General features: G+C 36.1%; 1 pseudogene; it reads right to left on the bottom strand.

The window, feature by feature from the left end:
- Positions 1-14,034: 14,034 nt before the first annotated feature.
- Positions 14,035-14,556, bottom strand: LOC136312080 (ADP-ribosylation factor-like protein 6 pseudogene; annotated as a pseudogene).
- Between the last annotated feature and the right edge of the window lie 106 nt (positions 14,557-14,662).

Genomic DNA, 14,662 nt, shown 5'->3' with positions numbered 1-14,662 from the left:
GTGTGTATTATATATATCTATGTACCTATATATAATTACATTCTACAAAAGGATATAATTTTAAGTGCCAAATAAATATACAAAGTATGTAAACTAACATGCAAAATGCTTGGCACTTGGTAAATGATAAATGCCAATGCTTACATTTTCTGTGTGCATGTGTGTGTATATATATATATATTATTGTTAAAATATGTATATAATTTATATTTATGTAAATATGTATCTATATATTTATATACTTTTATACATCTATAAATATAATATATAAAGAAATAAATACATACATGTATATGTATAGTATATTAGGGATCAGCAAACTTTTCTGTAAGGAGCCAGATAGTAAATAGTTTAGTTTGAGAGCCATAACTTCTGTATTACATCTACTCATCTTTTGCACTACAAAAGAAATCATAGACAACACATAAACAAAGAAGCTTTGCTGTGTTCCAATAACACTTTATTTAGCAAAATAGGTGGAGGACACTTAGGAGAGGCCTGCCAGAGGGCTAGGGCATCTCTGCTGCCAACGATGTGTAAGCTGTCCACACACTGGTGGCTTGATGCTGCACTTCGAATGCAGCAATGTTGATGTGTTATGATGCCTATCTTTCACCACCCTGGCTACTGCAATCCCCAGCAGTACAGTGAAATATTCAAGGCTTTCCAGCACATAGGATGGATATATTAACTTTCAGTTTAAGAAAAGCCCTCCTGAGACCCATATAAGGCCACTGCACTTGTTAGAGAGCTCTTTTTTTTTTTTTTTTTTTTTTTTTGACAGAGACAGAGTCAGAGAGAGCAACAGATAGGGACAGACAGAAAAGGAGAGAGATGAGAAGCATCAATTCTTTGTTATGGCACTTTAGTTGATCAATAATTGCTTTCTTATATGTGCTTTGATGGGGTTGGGGGGGCCTATAGCAGAGTGGTGACCCCTTGCTCAAGCAAGCAACCTTGGGCTCAAGCCAGTGACCTTGGGCTTTAAGCCAGCGACCTTTGGGTTCAAGCCAGCAACCATGGAGTCATGTCTGTGATCCCATGCTCAAGCCAGTGACCCCTGCACTCAAGCTGGAAGAGCCTTACCTCAGGGTTTCGAACCTGGATCCTCTGAGTCCCAGTCCGATGCTCTATCCACTGCGCCACTGCCTGGTCAGGCTCTACAGAGCTTTTTGGTTGGCACCTCTCTCATCTTTATGGGCGCCCTCCTGCCGGTGGGCTATATGAGCAAAAGGAGTGGTGGGAAGACAGGGTCATCCCATTCAGGTCATTGGCACACTACTGTTCTGCCATGATTTTACTACTGCCTGCACAGCACCTACCATGCATCCAAAGGCTACCAGGGTTACTCCTGCAATGACATTTCAAACTGATCACTAGCACCCACCACATATCTAAGAAGAGTCTGATGAAACTGAGCCCAGCTTTAAGGCACTGAGCAGGAACTATGGCTAAGGGCCAAGGAATTCTTCAGTTTGCAGATATTTAACAAAACAACGGCCAGGTTCTATGGATCTAACTTAAAGACGTTAACTGAGCTTACAATTAGCTAATTTTGGGACATGCTCCATTTTTGTTTCCTGGCCCTGGCAAAAAGCTCCTGACAAGTTTTTCCACAAAAACCTATAACATGTAAGAACATCAATGTTAATTGTATGGAAAAACTGGAGGTCACTCTGTAGTGGAGAGAGTTGCTGCCATCACCCCTTTTAGACCTGAGCGTTTCATTAAACAGTTCTCATTGTCAGTTTGTTCTTGTGGCAAATGAAAGAATACAGTATGTTGAATTTCTTATTACTGAGTAATTTATTTTGAAAATATCTAAGTATCTTATACCCTATACTCATCTCTTAACTTTATGTTCTAATGGAAGACCTTGTCAAAATCAAATAGCAGTGTGGTGAATCTATATTTTTCACTTGCCTTCTTGTTAACAGCAACCAGGAATTTTTTTAATCCTCAGAGCAAGCTTTCAAAACGTAAACACTTTCTCTTGACCAATTACTGGCTGTCTCTGGTTTGTTTCATGATTAGGTTGACCAGCATATAATTTGGGTTATTCTGTCTTTTACAGGCCAGATTTTCTATATACCCTGCCCTTAAGGTCTGAACTTTTGACAGTTTCCTAAGGAAATTAGTATCAATAAGTGGTTGTTATTTTGAATTTATAACCCTATTGTCAGCACCTTGTGCTATGATGTCATTTTGCTAAGGATTGCAAGACTAAGCTTGGATCCCAAGAGTATTAGACAGCCTTAGTGTGATTCTGTTTCCTAGCGCACAAAAAGTGACTATATGCAAAAGAAATTAAAATGCCAAAGTTCCAATTCTAGACTTAATTTGAATTAACTTTAAACATATTTCAAAAGACATTTTAACGATTATATGACATCTTTGATCTCTCCCCCTACAAAAAAAAAATCACAGGTGGAGATTGGATTTGATCAGAAATTTGTAAACCCTTGTATATATAGTAAATGTAGTCTAGATATTTAAATAAATATATATATACAGCATATGTACAATTTTTTTAAAGTTCAATTTGGTATATTTTTATAGGCCTGTTGAATATCTCTCTGTATGTTTGTGTGAATGAAACTTGTGAATATTCACCCAGATGAAACTTGGAGAAATGTATCTGAGAATTTTACATATAATGAAAATAGTTTTCACAAAAGACAGCTCCTTCCTTATTTCTACATAATTTACAAAATGCAAATGTTTTTATAATCCTCTGAAGATGCAAAGGTTTCCCCCATTGATAATGATAATAAAATGTGAATAATTGTCATAATTTTTTAGCACATACTATATGCTAGATGCTAAATTAAGACTTTGATATACATTACAGAGATGTTAGTGCCTACAATACAAATAGATATTGTCCCAATTTTACAAATAGGAAATGTTAGTTTGACTAATAGGTACTCAAATGAAGAATTGATAAAGGAGTCATTTTATTTTCTCTTTATTCAGTTAAGGGTTGAGCTATAAAATGATTAATTTACTCTTTAGATCCAAATTTGCTCTCTTCTCTCCTCCCCATTACTCCATTTTGCATATGAGAAAATGCAGCCAAGAGAAGTAATGTGATTTGTCCATCATTCTTAGCTAGTGGAAAAGCTGAAACAAATTTACTGCAAGTTGTACATGTAGCAGCAATAGATTGAACTCTTAGTCAAATAAAATATATGAGAATTATTCATTTCATATCAAAACTACGAGGTTCAGTGTCCAGCCTAATTTCAGTTATTCAACGTTACCGTATTTCCCCATGTATAAGACACACCCTTTTCAAAAAATTTGGAGTCTAAAAACTGGGTGCATCTTATACAGTGGTTGTAGATTTTTTAATTTGCATTTCTTGCTTTTTTGTGCTTGTTTTTGCACTCATTGTTGAAGACAGTGGTTTGTCATCAGACACAGATGAGGACAAGCTAATGGATGGGAGTTTTGACAGTTATGAGGAGTTGTACGAACTTTATGATGAATAAAACTTGAGTTCAATAACTTTATGTAATTTTTTTTAAAATTTCAGGCCCCAAAATTAAAGATGCATCTTACACATGGGAACACCTTATACATGGAGAAATACAGTATACTGTATAATACTGTACAAACACATATGGGGAAAACATCAGATTTTAAGACTTCTTTGGGAGACACAGCATACATTGAAAGAATATTCCCCTAAACTCACTTTTAAATTCTTGCTGTATTTATTTCCTTTTGTTCATTCAAATAGCTGATCTCCAAATAATTGCAACCTTGTATAGAATTCATTCAGCTTTTTGGTCTGACCTGAGACACTGATCCCTCTACTCTGGCCTCAGGATCCTTTTGAAGTCATTACTGTGATTTCATAGCAGCCCTAGACCCCACCCACTCTCTGACAGAATATTGACCCCAGACTTACTTAAACCCAGGTCTCTGCTCTTTGTGGCAAGGCAGCACTGGACTGAACAGCATTTCCCAAGAATTAGCATGCATCCCCTTAAAAATCTGTTTTTAGAAAATACCAATATACAAAGAGAAAAATCACTGTGTGGTGGAAGTAATTAGAATATTGAATTTGTTGCCTCTATCTAGTGATTGAGAGTTATTCATTTCCTTAATATTGTTGTGCTATTATTAAATCAAACTATCAAAAGTAGTTTAATTAAAACTAAGAGAGCCCATATGATACAATGAATGAACTAATACATTATTAATTAATGAGAAGTAAATACTCCCATAAGAATTCCAGTGTGTTTAGATATTAATTGTACCACTGCATGAAGAAACACATAAAAATACTAAATAGTCTTTGAACTTTATAATAGTATTTAAAATTATACTTAATAGTTTTTATATGCTTTATGCTTCACATTTATTTTTTCTTTTCTCTAGGAGGAAGAGACATCTGTGTGTTTTTTTAATTTATTTATAAAATTATATTTAAGAGGGTGACATTAATCAATAAGAGTACATAGGTTTCAGGTAAACATTTCTATAGTATTTGAACTGTTGATTATGTTGTGTACCATCACCCTCTTTACTCCCTACTCCTCATAGATTAAATTCAGTTTCTTTTCAAATGTTGAAAAGTTAGATAGTGTAGGATTACCCAATGGAAAGGAAAAGAAGTATGAAAAAAGAAGAAAAGTCAGGGATTACCTCCATATATTTGACCTGAGCAATAAAAAGAATGAAGTCACTAAGATGTGAAGAGTTGAAGGTGGTAAAGGAGAAGGAAAGGAAATAGTTCAGTAGCCATGTTAAGGTGACTGTTTGATAGCTAAGTTGCAAATTACATGCAATATTAAATATCAGTATCTATAATTTGGAGCACAGGAGCTTTTCAGGAATGGTGTGTGTGTGTTTGTGTGTGTGTGTGTGTGTGTGAAGATGAAAGTGTTTTATGCTGAAGGGAATGATGTAGTACAGATGGAAATTTTTCATGAAAATTGTCCTTCTGCTATGTGAATTCATACTAAATACTCACGTTTCAAATTGGTGAAATGAAAGGTTCAAGAAATAATGTCTAGATGGGATATAAAACTGAGATTCATGGACATAGAAAAAAGTGAAGTGATTACCAGGGGGAGGGGGACATCGAGGGAGGGGGATATAAGGGAAGAGGGGTGGGGGAAGGGAATAAAGAATGACAAATGCACAGTGATGGAAAATGAATTGACTTTGGGTAATGGATATACAACATAATCAATAGTTCAAATGCTATAGAAACATTTACTTGAAACCTATGTACTCTTATTGATCAATGTCATCCTGTTAAATTTGATTTTCTAAATAAATTTTTTAAAAGAAATAATATCTAAGATCTAATGGTTCATGTTCTATGAATCAAAAGAATTATGTTCTCCATTGCCCAAGTGGCCTATATGTGGATCATTTAATTTGGAAAAGGAGTTTCTCCTAGACCATAGTGGATGGTACAGTTTTGTGAACAGAACTTTATCCCTTATTTTTAGTACATATCACTGAAGCTTTCCCTTCACTCTTTACTTTATTCACTATTTCTTCCTTGGAATCAACCCCAAAAGGAAATCAATGCTATGTTTCTGCTATATTCATTATACTGCATTAAATCACCTATGAAAGTAACTGGGTATTATTCTCAGTTTACACATCTTTGATTATACTGACATTTTCCCTGAAGTTCTATTTATGACAGACACCATTTTAGCATTTTTATATGCAGAATTATTAGTTCTAGGTTATCATTTTTTATTTCCTCTAAATCCACTCTATTCTTTTTTTTAAGTGAGAGGAGAGGAGATAGTGACACAGACTCCTGCTTGAGTCCAAACTGGGGTCCATCCAGTAACCCCTATGTAGGGCTAATGCTTGAATCAACTGAGCTATCCTCAGCGCCTTGTGCTAACACTCAAACCAGTGGAACCTTGTGCTAACACTGGCTGTGGGAGAGGAAAAGGGAAAGAAGGGGAAGAGCAATGGGGAGAAAAGCAGATGGTCACTTCTCTTGTGCACTCTGACTGGGAATGAACCCAAGATATCCATACTCTGGGCCAACAGTCTACTCACTTTTTGAGTAGTAGCCATACAACACTAGTCTATTCTTAAAGCCCAGAGTAGTTCATTATTGCCATCACTGAACAAGTTAGATAACATAATAATAAAAAATGAAAATGCATTGATTAAAACACTTGAAAAGTGCTCACTTCAGCAGCATATGTACTAAAATATGTGAATATATAAAAACACATAGTTCTTTTTTTTTTTATTAAATAATTTTATTTTTTTAATGGGGTGACATCAATAAATCAGGATACATATATTCAAAGATAACAAGACCAGGGTATCTTGTCGTTCAATTATGATGCATACCCGTCACCCAAAGTCAGATTGTCCTCTGTCACCTTCTATCTTGTTTTCTTTGTGCCCCTCCCCCTCCCCCTTTCCCTCTCCCATTCCCCCCTCCCCCCCGTAACCACCACACTCTTATCAATGTCTCTTAGTTTCACTTTTATGTCCCACCTACGTATGGAATAATGCAGTTCCTGGTTTTTTCTGATTTACTTATTTCGCTTCGTATCATGTTATCTAGATCCCACCATTTTGCTGTAAATGTTCCGATGTCATCATTTCTTATGGCTGAGTAGTATTCCATAGTGTATATGTGCCACATCTTCTTTATCCAGTCATCTATTGACGGGCTTTTTGGTTAAAACACATAGTTCTTAATGCCAGAAATAAAGGTTGTGTATGAGAGAAAACAGGGAGAGAGATTGATCGACACTAATATTAATTAAGACACTGAATAACTGAGATATAATTTTAAAAAAAGGAATTAAATAATTATCCAGGTTTTCTTTGTTAACTATGATTGAAATAACCAAAGAAGTTATAACTAATGACTGAAACTTCATTAGAAAATACTGTATTTAAATCTTAAAATGTGGAAATTATCAAAAAGCCTTTGCAACAAGTTGACAAACAAATTAAATGAATGATGGATGGGCAACTAATATATAAAGGAAACAGACTGTCACCATGTGAATTTCAATGATGAATCATTAAAGTGTGAAAAATAGAAAATATAAGCTTTCTGACATAAAACATATGGAGAATCCAATACCACTTGTAAAGTCTCCTTTCCAAAACTGATGAACTTAAATCTAATTAAGACCTTAATGATAACTCCAGTTTACAATAAATACCAGGGATAGAATAATAATTTAAATGTCAGATCAGATAAGCTCAGAATGTAAATCTTTCACAAGCATCAGATCCAGTTTTTTCAACAAGTTTAATGACAAAAGACATTTTTAAAAGACTAAAGACAAAACAGCCAAATGCAGCAGGTAGACTCATCAAATAGTCATTTGAATAAATCAACTAATTAAAAGAATTGTTTGAGACATCTGTGAAATTTGAATAGGGGTTGGCTATTGGAAATAGTAATAATTTTTTTTAATTTTTTAATTTTTAATTGATATTGTTAAAGAAAAACGAAAGGAGAGAGACACACAGAGAAACATTGACTTGTTGTTCTACTTATTTATACATTTATTGGTTGATTCTTAGAGTCAGAGAGAGGGACAGATAGACAGAAACAGAGAAAGATGAGAAGCATCAATCATTAGTTTTTCATTGCGACAGCTTAGTTGTTCATTGATTGCTTTCTCATATGTGCCTTGACCGCGGGCCTTCAGCAGACCAAGTTACACCTTGCTCGAGCCAGCGACCTTGGGTCCAAGCTGGTGAGCAAGCTCAAACCAGATGAACCCGCAGGTTTCAAACCTGGGTCCTCCGCATCCCAGTCCAACACTCTATCCACTGTGCCACCACCTGGTCAGGGTATTGGTTGATTCTTGCATGTGCCTTTACCAAGGATCAAATCTGCAACACTGGCATATAGGGATGACACTAACAAACTGAACTAACTGGCCAAGGCTTTTGAATTTGTTATTATGATAATAACACTGTGGTTACTACATATTTAGAAATGTATTCTATACCCATTATGGGTACACCTAAAATGAATAGAAAATAATATTTAATGTAACTGTAATTTAATTTTTTTTAATTTTAAAAGAAATATATCATAAATTGTATAGGAGAAATAACATGATGTCTGGGATTTGCTTTAAAAAACTAGCTAGAAAAGAGGAGGTGAAGGGACACAGAAAACGTGTGGCAAATTCTTTTTTTTTTCATTACTTTTTAGACTTTATTTATTTTTAGAGAGAAAGAAGAGGGAAAGAGAAAGAGAGAGAGAGAAGGAGGGTGAAAGCAGGAAGCATCAACTCTCATATATTCCTTGACTAGACAAGCCGGGGGTTTCAAATCCGAGACCTCAGCGTTCTAGGTCAACTCTATCCACTGCGCCACCATAGGTCAGGCGGCAAATCGGCAAAATCTTTCTTTTCTTTTCCTTTTTTTTTTTTTTTTATAGAGAGAGAGTCGGAGAGAGGGATAGATAAGGTCAGACAGGAAGGGAAAGAGGAAAGAGATGAGACACATCGATTTTTCGTTGCAACATTTTAGTTGCTCATTTTTTGCTTTCTCATAAGTTCCTTGTCCCTGGGGCTACAGCAGATCAAGTAACCCTTTGCTCAGTGGAGCCAGCGACCTTGGGCCCAAGCTGGTGAGCTTTGCTCAAACCAAATGAACCGGCGCTTACGCTGGTGACCTACGGGTCTCGAACCGGGGTCCTCCGCGTCCCAGTCCGATGCTCTATCCACTGCGCCACCCCCTGACCAGGCAAATTCTTGATAATTATGGAAACGAGGTGATGAAAATATGAGTTCATTATAGTATTTCCTCTACTTTGTTGCATGAGTGAAGATTTCTCTAACAAAAAAATCATGCTGTACTTCATCTACCTTTTCATCCCATTCTTCCTCCCAGTTTCCATATATCCCATTTGCCCTTTCCATATATCCCAGACATCAGGCACATGTTTTTTGATACTTCATGCCTCCACATGATATTTCTCCTGCCAGTATTCCCTATAACTACCTCAAAAATTTTGATGCATCTCCCAGCTCACCCAGCAGCTTATTATTCCCCAAATATGTCCAGTGGCTCCTACCTCAGGCTTTTCTACTTCTAGCTCCCTTTTACCAGTGTCATTTCTCTAAATAGAACATTACCCTTCTTCACTGGTGGATCTGTTCAAATCTCGTCTCATCAAAAAGTGTTTCTCGGCCCTGGCCGGTTGGCTCAGCGGTAGAGCGTCGGCCTGGTGTGCGGGAGACCTAGGTTCGATTCCCGGCCAGGGCACATAGGAGAAGCGCCCATTTGCTTCTCCATCCCCCCTCCTTCCTCTCTGTCTCTCTTTTCCCCTCCCGCAGCCAAGGCTCCATTGGAGCAAAGATGGCCCGGGCGCTGGGGATGGCTCCTTGGCCTCTGCCCCAGGTGCTGGAGTGGCTCTGGTCTCGGCAGAGCGACACCCCGGAGGGGTACAGCATCGACCCCTGGTGGGCAGAGCATCGCCCCTGGTGGGCATGCCGGGTGGATCCCGGTCGGGCGCATGCGGGAGTCTGACTGTCTCTCCCCATTTCCAGCTTCAGAAGAATACAAAAAAAAAAAAAAAAAGAAAGAAAAAAAAAGTGTTTCTCTGCCCTCCTCCTTCCACGAAACTCTCTATAACCTCCTATTCTGCCTTATTATAACCAACAAACATAAAATATATTTATGTTTGCTGGTGTTGGTCACCCTCCCCTAGAATATCAGCTCCATGATAGTGTGACTGCTCTGTTGACTGGTGGTCAGTCTCAAAATAGTGCCAGGAGCAACAGACTGAACTGGGGTTGGGTTGCATTTTTCAGGGATTTGGCATGGTGTTGGGGCCAACTTGGACTTGGTGAACATGTTAAGGACACTACTCTTTTATGGATTCTTGCTGTATTGGCCAAGAGTTTGCTTAAAGGCTTTAATCACTGTAAAAAAAAATAGAAGACTAAATAAAGAAGATGTGGCACATATACACCACGGTATACTATTCAGCCATAAGAAATGATGACATCGGATCACTTACAACAAAATGGTGGGATCTTGATAACATTATACGGAGTGAAATAAGTAAATCAGAAAAAAACAAGAACTGCAGGATTCCATACATTGGTGGGACATAAAAACAAGACTAAGAGACATGGACAAGAGTGTGGTGGTTACGGGGGGTGGGGGGAGAGAAGGAGGGAGAGGGGGAGGGGGAAGGGGAGGGGCACAAAGAAAACTAGATAGAAGGTGACGGACGACAATCTGACTTTGGGTGATGGGTATGCAACAGAATTGAATGACAAGATAACCTGGACATGTTTTCTTTGAATATATGTACCCTGGTTTATTGATGTCACCTTATTAAAATTAATAAAAATTAAAAAAAAAATAGTGCCGGGAGCATGGGAAGGACACAGTGATTATTGAATTGATGAATTGATAAAATGCCATTCTTCTGTGGAGTTTCCCTAGGTCTCTAAGATGACTTAGATACTTCTCTTTGTGCTCTCTTGGTGCTTGTATTTATCAACTACCGTATTACAGCATTTTGAATTTAATTGTTAATATATTTCTACCTGATCACTGTAAGGTTCTTGGGGGAGGGGTAGTGTTTTATTCATCTTAATGACTCTAACGGTGCCAGGCATATAGTACTGAATAAAAAGAAAAATTTCAGAGATTTGCAATATTTTCTTTAATCATAAACATTCTTTCTCAAGACACCAGAGTTTGTGTGAAAACTGGAGGAGAGATTTTAAGTTTTAAAAACACTACACAAACTAATTACTTTCTAGTACCAAGAAACATTGACTTTACCATTATGTTTTTCCATGGCTGCACCCATGCTACTGTCCTATATTATAATACTTAAGAAATAAGATATGAAAGGATGTATGTGTTTCTAACTGTCAGTAAAATGAGAAGGGAGAAAGTTAAAAATTATTTTGTTTTTAACTTTGAAGTTGAAGATGTGCACACCTCATAAGCCAGTGTTTCTACATATATATCCACCCCTAGAGCAATTACAGCACACATGCGCAAATATAATCATGGTGGCATGGTTCGTAATAGCAAAAACTTGGGAAAATGCAAATTCTATCAACAGGAAAACCAAAAGTAGCAGAATCAGGCAATAAAATAGTCTATATGAGTGAATCTGAATGAACATCTGCTATGCACAGTAGCACAGACTAGTGGTTAACTAGGGGAGATTTGGTCCTCCAGGGGACAATTGGTAATATCTGGAGACATCTGTGATTATCATGACTAGGAACAGCAGTGGTAGAGACCAGGGATGCTGCTAAATATTTTATGATACACAGGACAGTTTCTCATAACAAATAATTATTCTGTCCCAAATGTCAATGGTGTTGAGGTTGATAAACTCTGACATATATGAATGACAAAGCCATTCTGGGCAGAAATACACTGAGAGAAAAAGGTCACAAAAGAAGTATATTTTATGTATTTTACATCACATATTATACCATTTACATAAAGCTTTAGTAAATAGACATAATTAAAAATAAATGTTTTAGAGACTCATATTGATATAAAATTGTGAATAAAAGCAAAGGAATAATAAATAAATACCTGGAACGGAATTTAAAAAGATGAGAATAGGGAGGGCTACACAGGAACATCAAAGATATTGGTGACACTAGTTCTTTGGCTGGAAGATAAGCATACAGGGGCCTGTTTCACTGTTCTTCCATAGAGTTTACTATATAATATGGGTATTCTTTTTTATATTTAATTATTACATAGTTTTTTAGAAGAGAGCAACATCAAGAGGAGGGATTTAGAATAAACAAAAAATGGTTAGAGATAAGAAACATTTCCGAGATCTACTGGTGCAGGCTATATCTACTTGGGGATAAATGTATTTATACTTTAAGTAGAATGATCATTACATACTTTTATATAATATATTTTTCCTTAAAAATGTTTCCTGCTTTTAGCAAGAGTAAAGTACCTACATTTTTTTTGCTATGTCTATATTATAATCTTGTCAAAAAAATCAATAAACTGAAATTGTTCTAATAACTAATATAAAGAAAATATATGTCAAATGTGTGATACAATCCACAAAATTTTATCTGCAAGAATCTCTACAGCACAAATTTCTAGTTGCTACTATAAATAATTTGAAGAAAATAAATTAATGAAAGAAAAAAAATGAGATGAAGATAAAAGAAAGAGATTTATTGATTAAGAAAGACTTAAGAAGCAGTTTAACTAAGGCATATCAACATTATTGGTTTAAAAAATATTTTAAAAAGAGAGAAGAGGAAAACTTAATATTCATTGAGAAACTATTACTTTGAGAAAATATTTTCAATTGTTTTAATAATGATATTTTTAATGAATGCTTACTTTTATGATAAAATTTTTGTCTGTAATTTTTTTAATTATTTAGAATAAAACAAAATGGTCATAAGTTGATTAACTGATAATGTGTCTAGCATATGGGTTTGCGTATGCATAACTATAAGTATCTCTGCACACCCCTCTCTCAATCAAAGAAAAGTGAAAGGGTTAGCTAATCTGATCTTGTGAAAGAATTTAAAGAAATTGGTATCAGCTTTACCCAGGTAAAAAATGAAAGTTAATTTGATGAAGTATCTGGAGTTTTTGTATATTAAACAAACTTTGTCTTCTTTTTCACTCTCCAAGTAATTGAAGTAAAAAAACTTTTCTTCCCTGCTGAAATATAACATATGGAATGGGAGGGGAGGGGAGGGGAGGGGAGGGGAGGGGAGGGGAGGGGAGAGGAGGGGAGGGGAGGGGAGGGGAGGGGAGGGGAGGGGAGGGGAGGGGAGGGGAGGGGAGGGGAGGGGAGGGGAGGGGATGAACTGCAATGGGATGGAGTGCAATCGATGGAATGCAAAGTAGCAATGGATGGAATGCACATGTAATACAATAAGGTATACTTCTATTTAGGATAAAAATCCTGTCAAATCTTACAGCTTTCAAAGCAATCTACATATAACTTAATCTAAATGTTCAGACCATGCTTGAAATAAAACTTAGCTGATACCTCAGGAATTAGGAAGGGGGACAAGATAAAAAGAGGTCTATTAAAGTTTAGCCTTATGTTTTCTTTATAATATATCTGTTTGTATACTTATAGAGGAAGTTATATAGAGAATGTGTTTTTTGTTACTGTGAATAAAAATAAATCTTTTTTTAAAGTAACCCTATTCTTTTTGAGGAACATTTCTTTATAGACAATCCTACTTTAAAGTTTCCCCCAAGTTTGGCCACTCTCCACACTACTGATCAGGGGAATGACAGAGTACCTGAATCATGTGGACACCTGATAATGGGATAATGAATTAGTGCCTTTCCCTTCAGAAGCATCATTAACTTTATGACAAGCTATGATGGCCCAAGTCATACTGAGACCTTCCAGAGACATTAGATCAACTTTGTGAGCTTGAAAATAAACAGTTTCCTTGAAGTGTTCTGTGAATTGTAAATGATTTAAAGAAAAAGACTCTTACATTTTAAAGGGTATATGATGAATTAATATTAGTTTTTTAACCCAGTAATTATTCTCCCTTCTTTTTTTTACATTTATGTTTTATTGATGGTGATATACATTAAAATCTAATATACATTAATTACCCATGGTCCCTTATAAATATTTAAAGTCTTTTTTACAAGCATAATCAGACTACAGTCATACTAGGAACTATATCTTTAGAAGACAATTTTAAAAATAAAATACATTAAAGATATCATAATTCATGATGCAATATTGAGATGGATTTTAACTCTGACTTTAAACATTCTTATTACAGTCGAGTGTAACCTTCTAACAAGAAGTTGATAATTTTGGAGAACCCTTCTGAGGATTTAGGTTTTGTATAATTAATAGCCACATTAGCATATCTGAAGTCCTATGTTCTTATAAAGCTCATTGAGCATCCACAAATGCAGGCAGATTATGAAGCGTTCTTAGACACACAAACATCTTCAAAAAATTTAATATGTTCAGTTTGCCTTAAGATATGTATATTCCTTTAACTGACAATTGTTGCAGTTCCAAATATTATCTTTTCATGACTTCCTAGCCTGGATCTGATCTTTAAGCCAGTCTACACCTTCTCGCAACCCTTCTCCTTTTGTGGCATCAGCAACATGGCTTATCTTTGATCTTCTCTATTGAGACAATTTTACAGATGTGATTGAACCTCTAAGATCCCTTTTGTTTGCAAAGAATAGGATTGGTGAGTTCAGTAGGGCTTAACATTTAGCTGATTCAGAAGAGTATCAAGTTCTTCTTTAGCTACTACCATTTTTAATCTATCACTACTATCAATGATAAAAATAATAATTTGTCTATTCTTAAAAGAATGTTCCCAGAGACTTCTGCACCTTCCTTTACCTGAGATGTCACACACTGTAAACAAGCTGGGTGGTATGAATTTCTCTATGCTGAAATTTCCTATCGATTGTGTATTTGAAGTCTTAAGTTTATTAATGATTGTGGGGGGAGGGTTTTGTCACCATTGCATGGTCCTCCTTCTCCTTCAGACCAACAGACCTTGACACTCTGTCTAGCAAACCCATAATGTGATTCATATACATAGTTACAAACAAGCTGGTCTTTGAAGTCAGTTCTGCAGGCCCAGGAGCTGCTGAGGAACAGGAAGGGTGAGGGCATCCTCGCTTGTTTCTGTCTCTG

Source organism: Saccopteryx bilineata, chromosome 8 (assembly GCF_036850765.1).
Source record: "Saccopteryx bilineata isolate mSacBil1 chromosome 8, mSacBil1_pri_phased_curated, whole genome shotgun sequence".
NCBI classification, from domain to species: Eukaryota; Metazoa; Chordata; class Mammalia; order Chiroptera; family Emballonuridae; genus Saccopteryx; species Saccopteryx bilineata.
Note: the sequence above shows the minus strand (reverse complement) of the source record. Positions and strands in the feature narration are given on the sequence as shown.